At 46.0% G+C, this 15,453-nt stretch overlaps 1 protein-coding gene across 2 annotated transcripts in view; it reads right to left on the bottom strand.

Moving 5' to 3' along the window:
- DGKB (diacylglycerol kinase beta) overlaps positions 1-15,453 on the bottom strand; it is a 1,940,047-nt gene that overhangs the window by 109,405 nt on the left and 1,815,189 nt on the right. The gene's annotated exons all lie outside the window — the stretch shown is intronic.

Below are 15,453 nucleotides of genomic sequence, written 5' to 3'. Positions count from 1 at the left end.
ACGCCCCTCACTGTGTTGGCCCAGAAGCGCTTTGATAGCATGATACAGACGGTCCCCTCCTCCTGGGCATTAGAACGTACAGAGCCTGCTGGGGAGGCAGTCCGACCCCAGAAGGTTGATCAGGAAAGGGCAAAGTCTCTAAGTGAGCGTCCCGCACTGCAGTGGCCCAGAAGCACTTTAATAGCGTGATACAGGAGGCCCCCCTCCTGGGAAGTAGATGGTGCAGAGCCTGCAGGGGGATGTAGTCCCACCCCAGCAGGTCTATCAGGAAAGGGCAAAGTCTCTGTGTGAGCGGCCCGCTCTTTAATAGCTCATAAGCGCTTGAATAGTGCAATACGGCAGACCCATCCTCCTGGGTAGTAGATGATGCAGACCCTGCTGGGGGACTGTTCTGCTCGATTTTCCCGGCCTTCTTGTGAGGAACAATGATGGAATGTGACTTCAGTCTCTTATCATTCAAGTCTAAGGGTTAGAGTAGTGAATGGAGCCTATTTACTAGGCACTTCGACATGATTCTGTGCTCTTCCCCATAGATCAGGGCTCGCACACATAGCCTAGGGGATAGATTCGTTAGTATTAGGGATAACCTGTCCTGTAGTGAGGGTATTTCATGGAGCTGTGCTGAATTCAGGCCTGGTAGGCCTCAAACGGGAGAGACTCCATCTTTCTTTCTGCTCCGGCAGCTTGGGATGCTTCTAGGTCAAATGTAATGTTTTAGTTATGAGGTGTTATTCGCTTGGAGAGAACCGGTTCAGGGCGGCCCTTATCGAAGGATTGTATTTTTCTTCATGCCGAAGACACTACATCAGGCCGGCCGGCTGGGAACGTGTCCTTGGTACGGGGAGGTACAAGAATTTGGTGGGCGGCAGGTTACGGGCCGGAATTTTCCATGAGGAAACGCACCTCTATATTAGTGAAAGTCTGAGGCAGTTACATGTTCAGTCCGTAGGCGGCATCTAGCCGTTAGCAGTAAAGCTACTACTTATTCCAGGGAAGACAGATGCCATCTTGAAGGCGGAGAAGAACCGAGAGACAGATGCTCTCCTAGCAGAATAGCCAGAGAGGAGAGAGTAGCCGATAAGGAAGAGGTCCCAGTGACTCGGAGAAGGGTGATTCCAGGCGAGCCGAGGCACAGACGAGAAGGGAACCTAGATGACCACTGAGTGCAGGCTACATACTACTAAGGTGATGTCGACCCTTTCTTATTAGAGTGTACAACTTAATCTTTCACTTTTCTTTGCAGGTTATGTGTTATATTGTAATGTTATGTGATTGCGTATGTAATGAGTAATAAAGTACCCAGTTTGTAGTGAACCAACATGTGCTGCGTGTTCTTGTATGAGAGGGTAGCCTATTCTTCTAGTCAGCTGCGGCTACATGAACAGATGTTAACCCTGATCAGGTAAGTGGTAACTGAATAAGGGAAAGAGGAGCCCCTCGAACCTGAGAACAGGCTATGCTCGAACTGGCAATCCTTGTGTGATCTGATGAATAGTGAGACTGATTCCCTTTTTGTATGTTATGGTGATCATAGGATGAACTGTCGTATGAGACTGCCGTCTGGGTAGAGAGGTCTGGATTTGTATAGGATCGCGAGGCCGCCACTTGTGATACTGTCGTATGGGCAGAGAGGTCTGGATTCGTATGGGATCGCAAGGCCGCCACTTGTGATACTGTCGTATGGGCAGAGAGGTCTGGATTCGTAGGGGATCGCGAGGCCGCCGATTGTGCTGAGACTGCCGTCTGGGTAGAGAGGTCTGGATCCGTATGGGATCGCGAGGCCGCCACTTGTGCTGAGACTGCCGTCTAGGTAGAGAGGTCTGGATTCGTATAGGATTGCGAGGCCGCCACTTGTGATACTGTCGTATGGGCAGAGAGGTCTGGATCCGTATGGGATCGCGAGGCCGCCGATTGTGCTGAGACTGCCGTCTGAGTAGAGAGGTCTGGATTCGTATGGGATCGCGAGGCCGCCACTTGTGATACTGTCGTATGGGCAGAGAGGTCTGGATCCGTATGGGATCGCGAGGCCGCCGATTGTGCTGAGACTGCCGTCTGGGTAGAGAGGTCTGGGTTCGTATGGGACCGCGAGGCCGCCACTTGTGATACTGTCGAATGGGCAGAGAGGTCTGGATCCGTATGGGATCGCGAGGCCGCCGATTGTGCTGAGACTGCCGTCTGGGTAGAGAGGTCTGGATTCGGATGGGATCGCGAGGCCGCCACTTGTGATACTGTCGTATGGGCAGAGAGGTCTGGATCCGTATGGGATCGCGAGGCCGCCACTTGTGATACTGTCGTATGGGCAGAGAGGTCTGGATCCGTATGGGATCGCGAGGCCGCCGATTGTAAGAGGTCTTGGTATGTATAGTAGGAATTCCCTGTCCTTAGGTGGTAAGATATATGTGGTTACCTATTGTAGATAGGCCCTAGGGAGAGGGAGGGGGTAACGTTCTGGCTGGGTTAGTGAGGCTCTGATGAGCGGGTTCTATCTGATCCGAAAACCCAAGCAGAGCATTTGGCGTCACGAACCGTTTACGAAACCTGTGTGCGTTGTGGTTGTATCGTGTTTGCTTTCGGCGCGTGCGTGGTTTCGTTTGTATATTATTTGTATATAATTGTGTGTAATTTTCTTTTCTCTTTTATCTTTTTCTTTTTCTCTTTTTCTTTCTTTTCCGAGATGTTTTCTAGAAAGTCGAAATCTACTTTTAAGTTGCCCGTTGATATTCCCGGCTGGGATTCAACGCCTTATGAAGCCTTAGCCCGTGAGTGGGCTGATTCTACTGGTTTGAGTGAGAATTGGAATTCTTTTTTGGAGCTGGCGGAGCCGGCTAATGTGATTACTTGTTTACAGAAGGCGCCGGTATCTAAGGGTGATGAGCTTCCCGTTTTGGGGCGCAGAGGTTGGATTGTTCTGTCTGCGTACAGGAATTCTGTGTGGAAAACAATATTGAATGGGTGTTTCATATACCATATTATCCACAGGCCTCGGGTCTTGTGGAGAGGTTGAATGGACTGCTAAAAAGTCAGTTACGTAAATTAACAGATGACAAGTATAAGAATTGGCGAGACTTTTTGCCTCAAGCGCTATTGATTTTGAATAACCGTCCTTTTCTAAATGCTGAATCCCCACTCATGCGTTTGTTTCCTCCGAATGTTGATGCTAAGCCCAATGAAATCAGAGAGACTGTAATGTACTGGGAGATTACTCCCGGAGCTTTGGCTCCATGTAGAGCGACCCCAGGGTCGGCAGGTTTAGACTTGCATGCCATGGATGACACCGTTATAAAAAGTAAGGATCGAGTCATCATTGAAACTGGTGTTGGTGTTCATATACCAACTGGAAATTTCGGATTAATCGCCCCTAGATCGGGGCTGGCTGTAAAAGGCATTCAGGTGCTTGGAGGAATAATTGATAGTGATTATCAGGGAGAGATTAAGGTGCTCCTGCTGAATAGCAGTGAGGTTGACTTACTGATACATCAAACTGACCGAGTGGCTCAATTGCTAATAATGCCTGTTTTCAGTGGTGAGATCACAAAAGGCACTGCCCCAACGTTGCTAACTGTACGAGGCCAGAAAGGTTTTGGCTCCACAGATAATCCTGGGGCCAGAGTTTGGGTGCAGTCGCCTAAGAATCCCCCTGAACAATCAGAAGTCATTGCAACCGGTCAAGACAACACCATTTTAGTTATGAGACCAGGGAAAGATAGCTGGGAAGCAGTCCCAGCTGACAAATGTTTCTTACGAGAATGAATAATGCCTGTATTTGATTCTCTTTCAGATCATTCTTTGGACTGTTGCTGCAGGATGTGTCGGCGTTGGACTCCTTTTGGGCTGGTACGACGAGAGAGGAGGGATCCCATCAACCCGGGCTGAGTTGAGAACCCGAGTGTCGCGTTCCTTCGCTGCGTGGGATTCGTCGTCGAACTTTTGGATTACATTAGCCAAGCAAGTGACTAAAGCCCCTCATTTCTGCTTGACACCGATGAGATCGGTGACGGACATTCTAGCGACTTGTTTAGTTGCTGTCCCTGCTTCATTGGAGACTTTGACTCATATTTTTAATATATCAAATGCTCGCCCCAATGTTCTTCTGGGCGATTTTGCTGCCCATGAGTATTGCCCCTTGTGTACTGTACTGTCAGACCCGATACCCCCCATCCAGTCCCAAATAGTTACCTATAATATCACACAGGGTGATTTGTGCTTTTTCCTTACTTGTGATCCTAGTGCGATTTCTGAATGTATGCGTTTAAAATTGAAAGGTGCCACTTCATTCACCGCTCATGAACGAACTTTGTGCCTTCAAAGGACACCGAAAACATGTACTTCTGTTCAGAATAACATGACTTGCAAGAGTTTGGTAGTTACCCCCAGTCATTATCGCACGATGTTACTACCTGCCGGATGGCTTTTCTCATGTGGTAATACTTCCTGGCCATATATTCCCTCAAATATTTCTGGAGGCCCTTGTGCCATTACTAGACTGAGCTTATTAATGTTTTCATCACATCCGAATGCCAACTCTCATGTGATTCGAGATACAGTGAGGTTACAGGAGGATTGTGACTCATCTTTGCATTTATATTCCAAGTCTGAATACCTTAGCCTGGCTATTTCAATTGTTGGTGTTCCTGCTTTGGCAGTTTATAATGCCAAATCTATTGGGAAAATGGCCTGCTGGATGGTAAAATCCATCAATCATACTTCTACAGTCCTGTCTGACATGCTATTAGACGCCCAGGGTGAACATAGGGCTATCTTGCAAAATCGAGCGGCCATTGATTATCTTTTGCTTAAACATGGACACGATTGTTCTGATTTTGAGGGTCTTTGTTGTTTTAACTTGTCGGATCATACAAAATCCATTCAAGCTCACATTGATAAACTACATGACTTGACAGAAGAAGTTAGAAAACACATTGACCAGGGCTGGTTTGACTGGCTCTTTAATTGGTTACCTGATTTGCATATGTTACGTCAAATATTAGGAGGTATTCTGATTACTATCGGCATTTTGATTTCTATCTGTTGCTTTATTCAGTGTATTCCTTCACTACTTCAATTCTGCACACCTGGTACTAGACATAGATCAGTTAGTCTTGTTTCATATCATTCTTCCACAGATATTAGTTCTGTTTAATGAATGTATAATAGACTGAAGTCAAGGGTGAAATGTTCTGCTCGATTTTCCCGGCCTTCTTGTGAGGAACAATGATGGAATGTGACTTCAGTCTCTTATCATTCAAGTCTAAGGGTTAGAGTAGTGAATGGAGCCTATTTACTAGGCACTTCGACATGATTCTGTGCTCTTCCCCATAGATCAGGGCTCGCACACATAGCCTAGGGGATAGATTCGTTAGTATTAGGGATAACCTGTCCTGTAGTGAGGGTATTTCATGGAGCTGTGCTGAATTCAGGCCTGGTAGGCCTCAAACGGGAGAGACTCCATCTTTCTTTCTGCTCCGGCAGCTTGGGATGCTTCTAGGTCAAATGTAATGTTTTAGTTATGAGGTGTTATTCGCTTGGAGAGAACCGGTTCAGGCCGGCCCTTATCGAAGGATTGTATTTTTCTTCATGCCGAAGACACTACATCAGGCCGGCCGGCTGGGAACGTGTCCTTGGTACGGGGAGGTACAAGAATTTGGTGGGCGGCAGGTTACGGGCCGGAATTTTCCATGAGGAAACGCACCTCTATATTAGTGAAAGTCTGAGGCAGTTACATGTTCAGTCCGTAGGCGGCATCTAGCCGTTAGCAGTAAAGCTACTACTTATTCCAGGGAAGACAGACGCCATCTTGAAGGCGGAGAAGAACCGAGAGACAGATGCTCTCCTAGCAGAATAGCCAGAGAGGAGAGAGTAGCCGATAAGGAAGAGGTCCCAGTGACTCGGAGAAGGGTGATTCCAGGCGAGCCGAGGCACAGACGAGAAGGGAACCTAGATGACCACTGAGTGCAGGCTACATACTACTAAGGTGATGTCGACCCTTTCTTATTAGAGTGTACAACTTAATCTTTCACTTTTCTTTGCAGGTTATGTGTTATATTGTAATGTTATGTGATTGCGTATGTAATGAGTAATAAAGTACCCAGTTTGTAGTGAACCAACATGTGCTGCGTGTTCTTGTATGAGAGGGTAGCCTATTCTTCTAGTCAGCTGCGGCTACATGAACAGATGTTAACCCTGATCTGGTAAGTGGTAACTGAATAAGGGAAAGAGGAGCCCCTCGAACCTGAGAACAGGCTATGCTCGAACTGGCAATCCTTGTGTGATCTGATGAATAGTGAGACTGATTCCCTTTTTGTATGTTATGGTGATCATAGGATGAACTGTCGTATGAGACTGCCGTCTGGGTAGAGAGGTCTGGATTCGTATAGGATCGCGAGGCCGCCACTTGTGATACTGTCGTATGGGCAGAGAAGTCTCGATTCGTAGGGGATCGTGTGTCCGTCACTTGTGCTGAGACTGCCGTCTGGGTAGAGAGGTCTGGATTCGTATGGGATCGCGAGGCCGCCACTTGTGATACTGTCGTATGGGCAGAGAGGTCTGGATTCGTAGGGGATCGCGAGGCCGCCGATTGTGCTGAGACTGCCGTCTGGGTAGAGAGGTCTGGATCCGTATGGGATCGCGAGGCCGCCACTTGTGCTGAGACTGCCGTCTAGGTAGAGAGGTCTGGATTCGTATAGGATCGCGAGGCCGCCACTTGTGATACTGTCGTATGGGCAGAGAGGTCTGGATCCGTATGGGATCGCGAGGCCGCCGATTGTGCTGAGACTGCCGTCTGGGTAGAGAGGTCTGGATTCGTATGGGATCGCGAGGCCGCCACTTGTGATACTGTCGTATGGGCAGAGAGGTCTGGATCCGTATGGGATCGCGAGGCCGCCGATTGTGCTGAGACTGCCGTCTGGGTAGAGAGGTCTGGGTTCGTATGGGACCGCGAGGCCGCCACTTGTGATACTGTCGTATGGGCAGAGAGGTCTGGATCCGTATGGGATCGCTAGGCCACCGATTGTGCTGAGACTGCCGTCTGGGTAGAGAGGTCTGGATTCGGATGGGATCGCGAGGCCGCCACTTGTGATACTGTCGTATGGGCAGAGAGGTCTGGATCCGTATGGGATCGTGAGGCCGCCACTTGTGATACTGTCGTATGGGCAGAGAGGTCTGGATCCGTATGGGATCGCGAGGCCGCCGATTGTAAGAGGTCTTGGTATGTATAGTAGGAATTCCCTGTCCTTAGGTGGTAAGATATATGTGGTTACCTATTGTAGATAGGCCCTAGGGAGAGGGAGGGGGTAACGTTCTGGCTGGGTTAGTGAGGCTCTGATGAGCGGGTTCTATCTGATCCGAAAACCCAAGCAGAACAGGGACATAGTCTCACCACACAAGGTCGATTGGGAAAGGGCAAGTATCTGTGTGAGCGTCCCAATGATGAACTCAATGACAAAGTATACTTTCCAGTGCTCTCAGTGGCTAAGTATAATGTGAAAGACAAGGCTCCTATATAATTCAACCATTATGCAGTACAAACCATGAAAAGTGTAAGTTTTTGAATATATGTACAGAATATATCTCAAATAAATTGAAGGCATTGCTTTCCATTTAAGAGTCATCACCATAAACACAGATGCGCTCTCATAGAGATTTTGGGATTTATGACTTCACAGTATACATTCTAACACCTATTGCACAAGAAATTGAAGCATTAGTAACATGCATGGCTATCACTCTCATTAAGTACATTGGAATATATGCTTAGATCTGGCTGAACATCACAGCTGTCACTAGAATTTATGTGATCAACCTAAAAATGTTGATGGTATTTTGTTATTTTATATTTATAAAGCGCACAGCTGCCACAGCCAAGCGGCGTCCCGGCGCTATAAAAGGACAAGCAACATAACACCCGATGTGTAGTGCCAGCCACGACCACTAAGCCAAAGGAAACAAGAATGTTTTCACTGCTTTTCTGAAAGGAAACAAGTCAGAAATAGATCGAATACTAACAGGCAGAGTGTTCCAGAGGCTAGCTGCCAAGACACCAAATGAACGGCCACCCATTCTGGCTTTTTTAAAACGGGGAACCTTAGCCAGAAATTGGCACGTTGAACGAAGTGTTCTAGCAGGAGTATAGTAGGAGATGGTCTGAGCTAGGATAGGGGGGGAGGCAAACTTCAGAATTTTAAAAACCAGGCACAGTACTTTGAATTTTATCCTCTGCCTAACGGGCAACCAGTGAAGATCAGAAACAGAACGCCTAAATGAGCAAAACTTAGGCAAACCAATCAGCATACGAGCGGCCGCATTTTGCACACGCTGAAGGCGAGTGAGCTCTGCTTGGTTGGTGCCCAATAAGAGTGCGCTGGCATAATCCAATCTAGAAAGAATCATGGCCTGCACTATAAGTTGCCTAGTAGAGGCGTCGAAAAATTTAAAAATGGGCCTAAGACTCTGAAGGACGCCAAAACAGGTGCCCGCCACTTTCTTTGTGTGGGGGGTAAATGATAAGTTGGCGTCAAGCAAGACCCCAAGGTTCTTCACCTGAGTTACCGGCGTAGGAGTTTGGCCAAGCTCTGATGGCCACCAGTCGTCTCCCCAAAGATGAGTTTCTTTTCCCAACACTAAAACTTCAGTTTTAGTGGCATTGAGTTGGAGACGATTATCGGTCATCCAACTTGCCACTTCCCTAAGGGCTCTTTGAAAATTAGAGGCATTCAGCGCAGTGTTCCTATTTAGTGCGACCGCTAATTGAGTGTCATCAGCGTATGACACCATGGTTAGATCCCATTTATTGGCAACCCCCATCAGCGGTCTCACATTCAAATTGAACAGGGTCGGGCTAAGTGCCGAGCCCTGCGGAACTCCTTGGGAAATAAGGCGAGGAGAAGACTCATAGGGGGGAGTACACACCTTAAAAGAAGGCTCAGCCAAGAATGAATTAAACCAATCCAAAGCAGTGCCCTCCACTCCGGCTTCTCTTAATCTCTGGAGCAGAATCGGATGGGAAATAGTATCGAAAGCGGCACTAAGATCCAAAAGGATCAGTGCCGCCGTCTGTCCAGAGTCTAACAATCTTCGAAGATGCTCAACCATAGCCACCAAACCTGTCTCAGTGCTATGGCCTGCTCTGAAGCCATTCTGGGAAGGATGGAGGATACCTGTGTTTAAAAGATGACCAGATAGGATATTATTAACATGAGCCTCAGCAATCTTGGAGACCCAAGGAAGCAAAGAAATGGGCCGATAATGTTCTGGCTTTGTTGGATCTAATGTAGCCTTTTTTAATATCGGCATAACCATAGCTTGCTTCCATTTTATAGGTACCATCCCAGAACTAAGAGATAGCCTAATGAGATTGTGAAGAAACGGGAGACAGATCTCAGCGGATTCCCTAAATTGTGCCGGTCTCAGAGGGTCCATCGGAGAACCCGATTTGACCTTCACGACTAGGGAATCAAATTCTTCCTGAGAAGGCCCAGGAAGCACTAACAATGGACTAGAGGTGACATTCATAGATTCTACATTGTTAATGGATGTAGTAAGGGAGGGAAAGGATCTGTAGATCGCATCCACTTTCTCCACGAAGAAGGACGCTAGTTCTTCACAATGAGCCTGAGAGCCATTCCCCAACATAACAGTTTTCCTGTTAGTTAAATCTTTAAGAACTTTAAAGATTAATTTGGTTGGGTTAGCACAGTTCTTAAATTCTAAGGAGTAGAAAGAAGCTTGTGCTTTGCAAATAGCTCGATGATATACTTTAATGCTTGCCTGATAGCCCTGTTTAAGGATAGGGTCGTATGCCTTGCGCCAGGCTCTTTCAGCCCTTTTACAGGCAACCTTAAGGAGCCTAAGGGATTCATCGTACCATGGGCTAGAGTGGCCAGGCCTGGTATTACCCCAGCCTGCTGGTATTAAGGTGTCTAGGGCCTGGGTCAACCAATTACAAAAATAATCATACCCGGAGGTGACATCAGTAAGATGTTCTGGTAGATTTTGTGATAGAAGCTGATGAAAATCCTCCAGGTTCAAGTTCCTCCAAGGTCGTTTAAAAACGACAGGTGTGGTACTTCTAAAAGGAGAAACGGTCGAAGTAATCCGAATATCAATCAAATAATGATCTGTCCAGATTATCGGCTTAGGTGGTAGAGCTTTCGCATTATCCAGATTCGTCAGGAAGGGGTCCAGAGTATGACCCCCTACGTGAGTAGGACTGCAAATTAGCTGATGTAATCGTAATGCCTCAAAATCTGTAAGAAAGCTGCACACCGCAGAGGATTGAGTAGCATCCATATGGAGATTGAGATCACCTATTATGCTAAAATTTGCTGATCTAAGGGCTAGAGAAGAGACCACCTCTGGAAGAGCTGACCGAAAAGTATCGTCAGGACCGGGGGGTCTGTAAATACCCAGACCAGAGAGGGTGAACTGAGAGGTCATCGAGATAGCGAAGTGAGCACTTTCACAAGCCGCTATACTTAAAGCATTCCATAAACAAGGGTAGCATGTCCTTACCACGGCCGCAATCCCTCCACCTCTCGAATTACGGTGTAAAGTGTACATAGTATAGTCCGTAGGCAAGGAGAGATTTATCGCCGCCGTAGCATTGTCATGTAGCCAGGTTTCCGTTAGGAAAAATATGTCAGGTTTTTCATCGGTAAGCAAAGTAAAAACATCTAGATAATGACATACTAAGGACCTCACATTTAAGTGAAATATTTTAAAAATAGTTTGCCGGTGAGAAACCGAAGAACGGTTTACAGTGTTAATAACACTTGGTGGGGGCTGTAAAGCCCTAATAGGCATGGGCAATGGGAGCTCGAACCTGCACCCAGCGCATTGCACAGGGCCGGAAAGGGGGTCGAGAGCTCCATGCACACATCCACTCACCCTGTTTCTGTAACTGCGTAGGATACTCGCCGCCATCATGGTCAACCTCCTGCGTGGCCTACCCTAGCCCTGCCGAAGCGCGGACTAGCGCAGACTCCGGCGCAGGGAGGGCGCACACCACTGCGCGTCACCGCTGCGCGTGCAAATGGCTGGGTTAAATGCACCGTCCGCGCCTAGACTGCCCGCCTACTCCCCCAATATGGTGCCCAACAATGACCCGGCAGTTCCCCAAGCCAAGATGGCGTCCACAGGTCACCCACGCTTCCCCCAAGGACGGGACCCACCAAACAGCGGTGCTGACACGATTTATAGTGCGGGTAAGGGGGCCGCGATTCAAATAAAATCAGGAAATAAGAAATCATGAAAAAAGCAAATATGAAAACAGGTAGTTTTAAAATAGCAAAAAAAGCGCAGGAGTCTGAGGCAGGTAATCACTCTGTCACCTTGTCCTTGTCTGATGAATCACTACAAAGAGTGGCTTTGGCTGTGCCCACATGTTAAGGGACAGGAGTACATGTTTTCATTGAGCAGAATTTGTGTGCTTCCACAAAAAACTCAGCTGTGATTATTTTGTTTGTTTATACAGCTGCCTGAGCCAGCAGCTGTATGACTTCCTTGACCTTTCAGGGACACACACGTGGCGCTGTAGGGATGTTTAAATGTTTTACATATGTAGATAATTTGTGGTGTTTCTTTTTCTCTTGCAGTAGCACAGATGGGAGGATGGCAGTCATGAGGAATGTATTGCTATTTTCTGGCCGCAGCACCCTCCCATCCCATCATAAACTTTAGAGTGTGTTTGAGATCAGTATGGATATCCCAGGCTACACTAACGTACATGGATTTTTAGGTCCACTTTGGTAGTGCTGCTGTCGCTGACTTTATGTGATCAACAAAAAAGAGCTTTCAGACTACCACTGAGAGAGGGACTTAGGTTCCACCCATATGCTCATTCCCCTGAGTACAGGATTTGATTGGGATGGATTTGTGTGCTTTCACTAAATTGTGCTTGTATTGCACTTGTTGGCTTGTGGCAAAACTTATATTTAGTACAGAAGAACTGAGCTGGTTATAGTGGCAAGTCAATGATTATAGCCTTATCAGTTTATTATGAAATGATACAATACAGGGAGTAAGCTTGACATATTATTTGTAAAATGCATTTGTTAAAGTTAATAGACAGCTAAGGGTGGATCGTTACTTGAATATAGGAAAGCCTACAGATAGGTATTTCGCTACATGGAATATCACAGATTACCATAGTGGGCACAGTGTTGGTTACCCCCTGTGACAAACCATAGATTTATATGTTTCCCTCTGGGAGAATCCATGTTAAGGCCTCTTAGGAGAGATAGTTTTTTGCTTCGCCACCATGAAATATGTACACCTTTCTAATTTTATGACTTTGAGTCTGATGGTTGTTTATGCTCAAAGCAGTAGGTTTGAGTTGGATATGATGACAAGCTATAGGCCTGATTGGTGTACTAGGAAATGTTATGACCAATGCCATGTTCTAGTTTGCTTATTATAAAACCTTATGACAGCAGCAGTTGGCCTTGCTTTTTATTGCAAAAAGCATTTGTTAAACAAGCAAGCCTTTAACATTTGATTGTTATCACATTGTGTTACAGGCCATAGAAAGGTATTTTATTACAAGTACTCTCACAGATTACGGCAGTAGGTAAAGGTTTCAGTGTTGGCCACCCACTCTGACAATCCCTAGATTTCAATTTTTACTGTGCTGATTATTGTTATTCTCTATTGGGTGAGGATATGTAAGTCCAGGTGGGATTTCAATTATGTAGGAGTAATCAGAGTAATTTGAGTAATTCTGTAACATTCTTTGAAGCAAAATTACCAATAATAACGCATTTACTCCTGCTCGTGTAATTAAGAGTAATTTGGGGAAAATAATCCTACAGCAAGAGCACGTGCTCATACTTGATATTCATGTTCTGCTGCATTTAGATCTATTTCTTCGTGAAAAGTGCTTTCTTGCATGAATGGTGCATTTTGTGCTAAGAAAATAGTGGTAAATGCAAGAAGTAAGTTGGGGGAAAATTCTACCCCAAGAGCAAATTTAGCGAGCATGAGTAGCTGTTCGCACTTGCTATTCGTGTTCTGTTGCACTTAGTGCTATTTCTCAGCAGAAACAGCATTCTTGCACCTATTTTGGACGTGAGGGGGCATTTTGTGCTAAGAAATTGTGTTAAATGCAGAGTTAGTTACTCTTCCTGCATAATTATGCATAATCTTTTTTAATTCTCAGGTAATTCCATGTGATTACACTACACAGAATAACACAAGTTAGGCGCTCTGTTGGACTTGTGCCTCTTTGCTGGGTCACCCCCAAACATTTTGACTTTAATCTCCACATTTTCGCTGAAATCGTTTTTGTTTGCTCTAAGACCCTGTGGGCCAGATGTGTCGACATTGCATTTTACGAGTCCTTAATAGCGAATTTTACAGATTCGCTATTAAGGACTCGCAAAATGCAACGTATGTAGGTTTCACATTAAAAATATCGATTCCTACACATTCCTTATTTGCGAGTCGCAAATAAGGAATGGCTTCCCATTCATTCTTATGGGCCAAGAGGCCCATAGGAATGAATCGGAAATGCATGCGCAATTTGCGAGTACCTAATAGGTACTCACAAATTGCACATGCAATTTCAAGGGTGCAAGGGTTCCATAAGGACAAAATGTGCATGTGTGCACATGTTGCGCACATACATGCCCTAAGGGCATGTATGAGCGCCACATGGCACTTTGAAAAATGCAAAAAAGTGATTTTTTTTAGGAAATCGTAAATTTCCACCAGCTTGAAGTTGGTGGTAATTTGAGATTCCTTAAAGCGATATCGCAATTTGCGATGGTTACAGGAATAGCATTCTGGGAAATTTAGGGAATCTCAAATTGTGGTTCCCTAACTGCATTCGCAATTTAGGTAATTGCAAATAATTGTAATTACCCATATTGCAAATTCTTAAAGCTTGATACATTGCAAAACGGTTTTTGGAGATCGCAAGCGGGCCGATTCTGCCAATCGCCCCATTTGCGATCACAAAATGAGTTGATACATCTGGCCCTGTGCTCTTTACCAGTGTTAACTAGTGAAAAAGTGCTTGTCCTGCCTTCCTTAAACATGGTAAAATTGGCTTATACCTGTTTGCCATATTTCATTTACTTATACGTCCCTAGGAACATGGTATACCATATACTCAGAGCATGTAATTGAAATGCTACTCTTGGCCCTGCAGCACTTATTGTGCCACTCACTTATTTAGCATTTTAAAACATGTCCTAGGTTTGCCATTTCAGCCTGAATGCAGTTTTAAACTGCCAATTTGAATTGGCAATATAACCCCTGGCCTGGCCTCAAACCTTCTTTTTATTGCACATACGTTGCCTCTAAAGTAAGCCCTAGGTAGTCCATGGGGATGGCTGTGTTGTAGTTAAAGGGTTGGCCAGGTACTTTTAAGTTTTACATGTCCTGGTAGTGAAAAACTCCTACATTCAGCTTGGAGCCAGGGCAGGGGAGTCAGAAAGTTCCATGCACTTCAAAGACACTGTCTAGAAGCTTCTCCCACCTTCCAGAAGGAGGTCACGGGGTATAAAAAGAAGAAATCAGACACTAACTCTCCAGGAAACTTCTGGGCCTATGCACTCTACAAGGAAGAAGGACTGCTGTTCTGCTGAAAAGACCGCTACTGCGTTGGAGATTGTCCTGTTGGACTGCTGCTTTGCTAAACTGCTGCTCTGCTGTCCTCTTGCCTGGTAGAGAAAAACTGGACCTGCAACTTCACCTTGAACCTAGGGCTACCATAGTGACTCCAAGGGCTAGTCTGCTGAGCTCCTGATCTGAGTCTCAAGGACGGAAGTAGGCTCCCCACCTTCCTACACCAGGACCCAGCTGAAGTGAGGTCCGGATCCCCAAGTGGTGCCCCTCAGGTCCTGGATCCTTTGTGTAGCTTCAGAGAGATGTATTGAATTGTTTTGGGTTCTTTGCAACCTCGAATGGGCCCCTTCACAACCAGATCTTGCCACCCACGCCACCATTCAACATGAAGCTGCGGTAGCTGCCTCCATGTGCTAGAATATTGACCGCTCATGGGGACAGTCAATGTAAAGTTCCAGCAACGCCCGCCCATGACGGCAGGCTTGCTCTTCGCATTACTCTGACACGCCCCCCCCTTCTACACTCTTTCTGCTCATCACAGCCCCCTCCACTGCAAACTGGGCTCTTTGTGCTGATTTGAGAAGATAATACTTTCAGTGGGACTAATCTGGTGACTGTAGCCAACCTACACTCCATCGTGGTTGGCATTATCTTGTGACTTTGACCCGGTCTAACGTGACCACTTATCCATAGTTGAAGCTCTGTGCTTTTTGATGCTTTTTTCCTAAAAACAATTTAAATCATGGGTCCGGTTCTACTGATTGGCTTTTTGTTATTTTGGTGTCAAATAATGTATTACAATTGAATCTATTTTTCTAAATTGGTGTGGAATTTTTCTTGTATTGTGCTTTGACTTTATTAGTGTTTGAGCACTGCATACATACTTTATAC

This window comes from Triturus cristatus, chromosome 10, assembly GCF_964204655.1.
Source record: "Triturus cristatus chromosome 10, aTriCri1.1, whole genome shotgun sequence".
Lineage (NCBI taxonomy): Eukaryota > Metazoa > Chordata > Amphibia > Caudata > Salamandridae > Triturus > Triturus cristatus.
The sequence above is the reverse complement of the archived record's forward strand: the minus strand, read 5'-3'. Positions and strand labels throughout refer to the sequence as shown.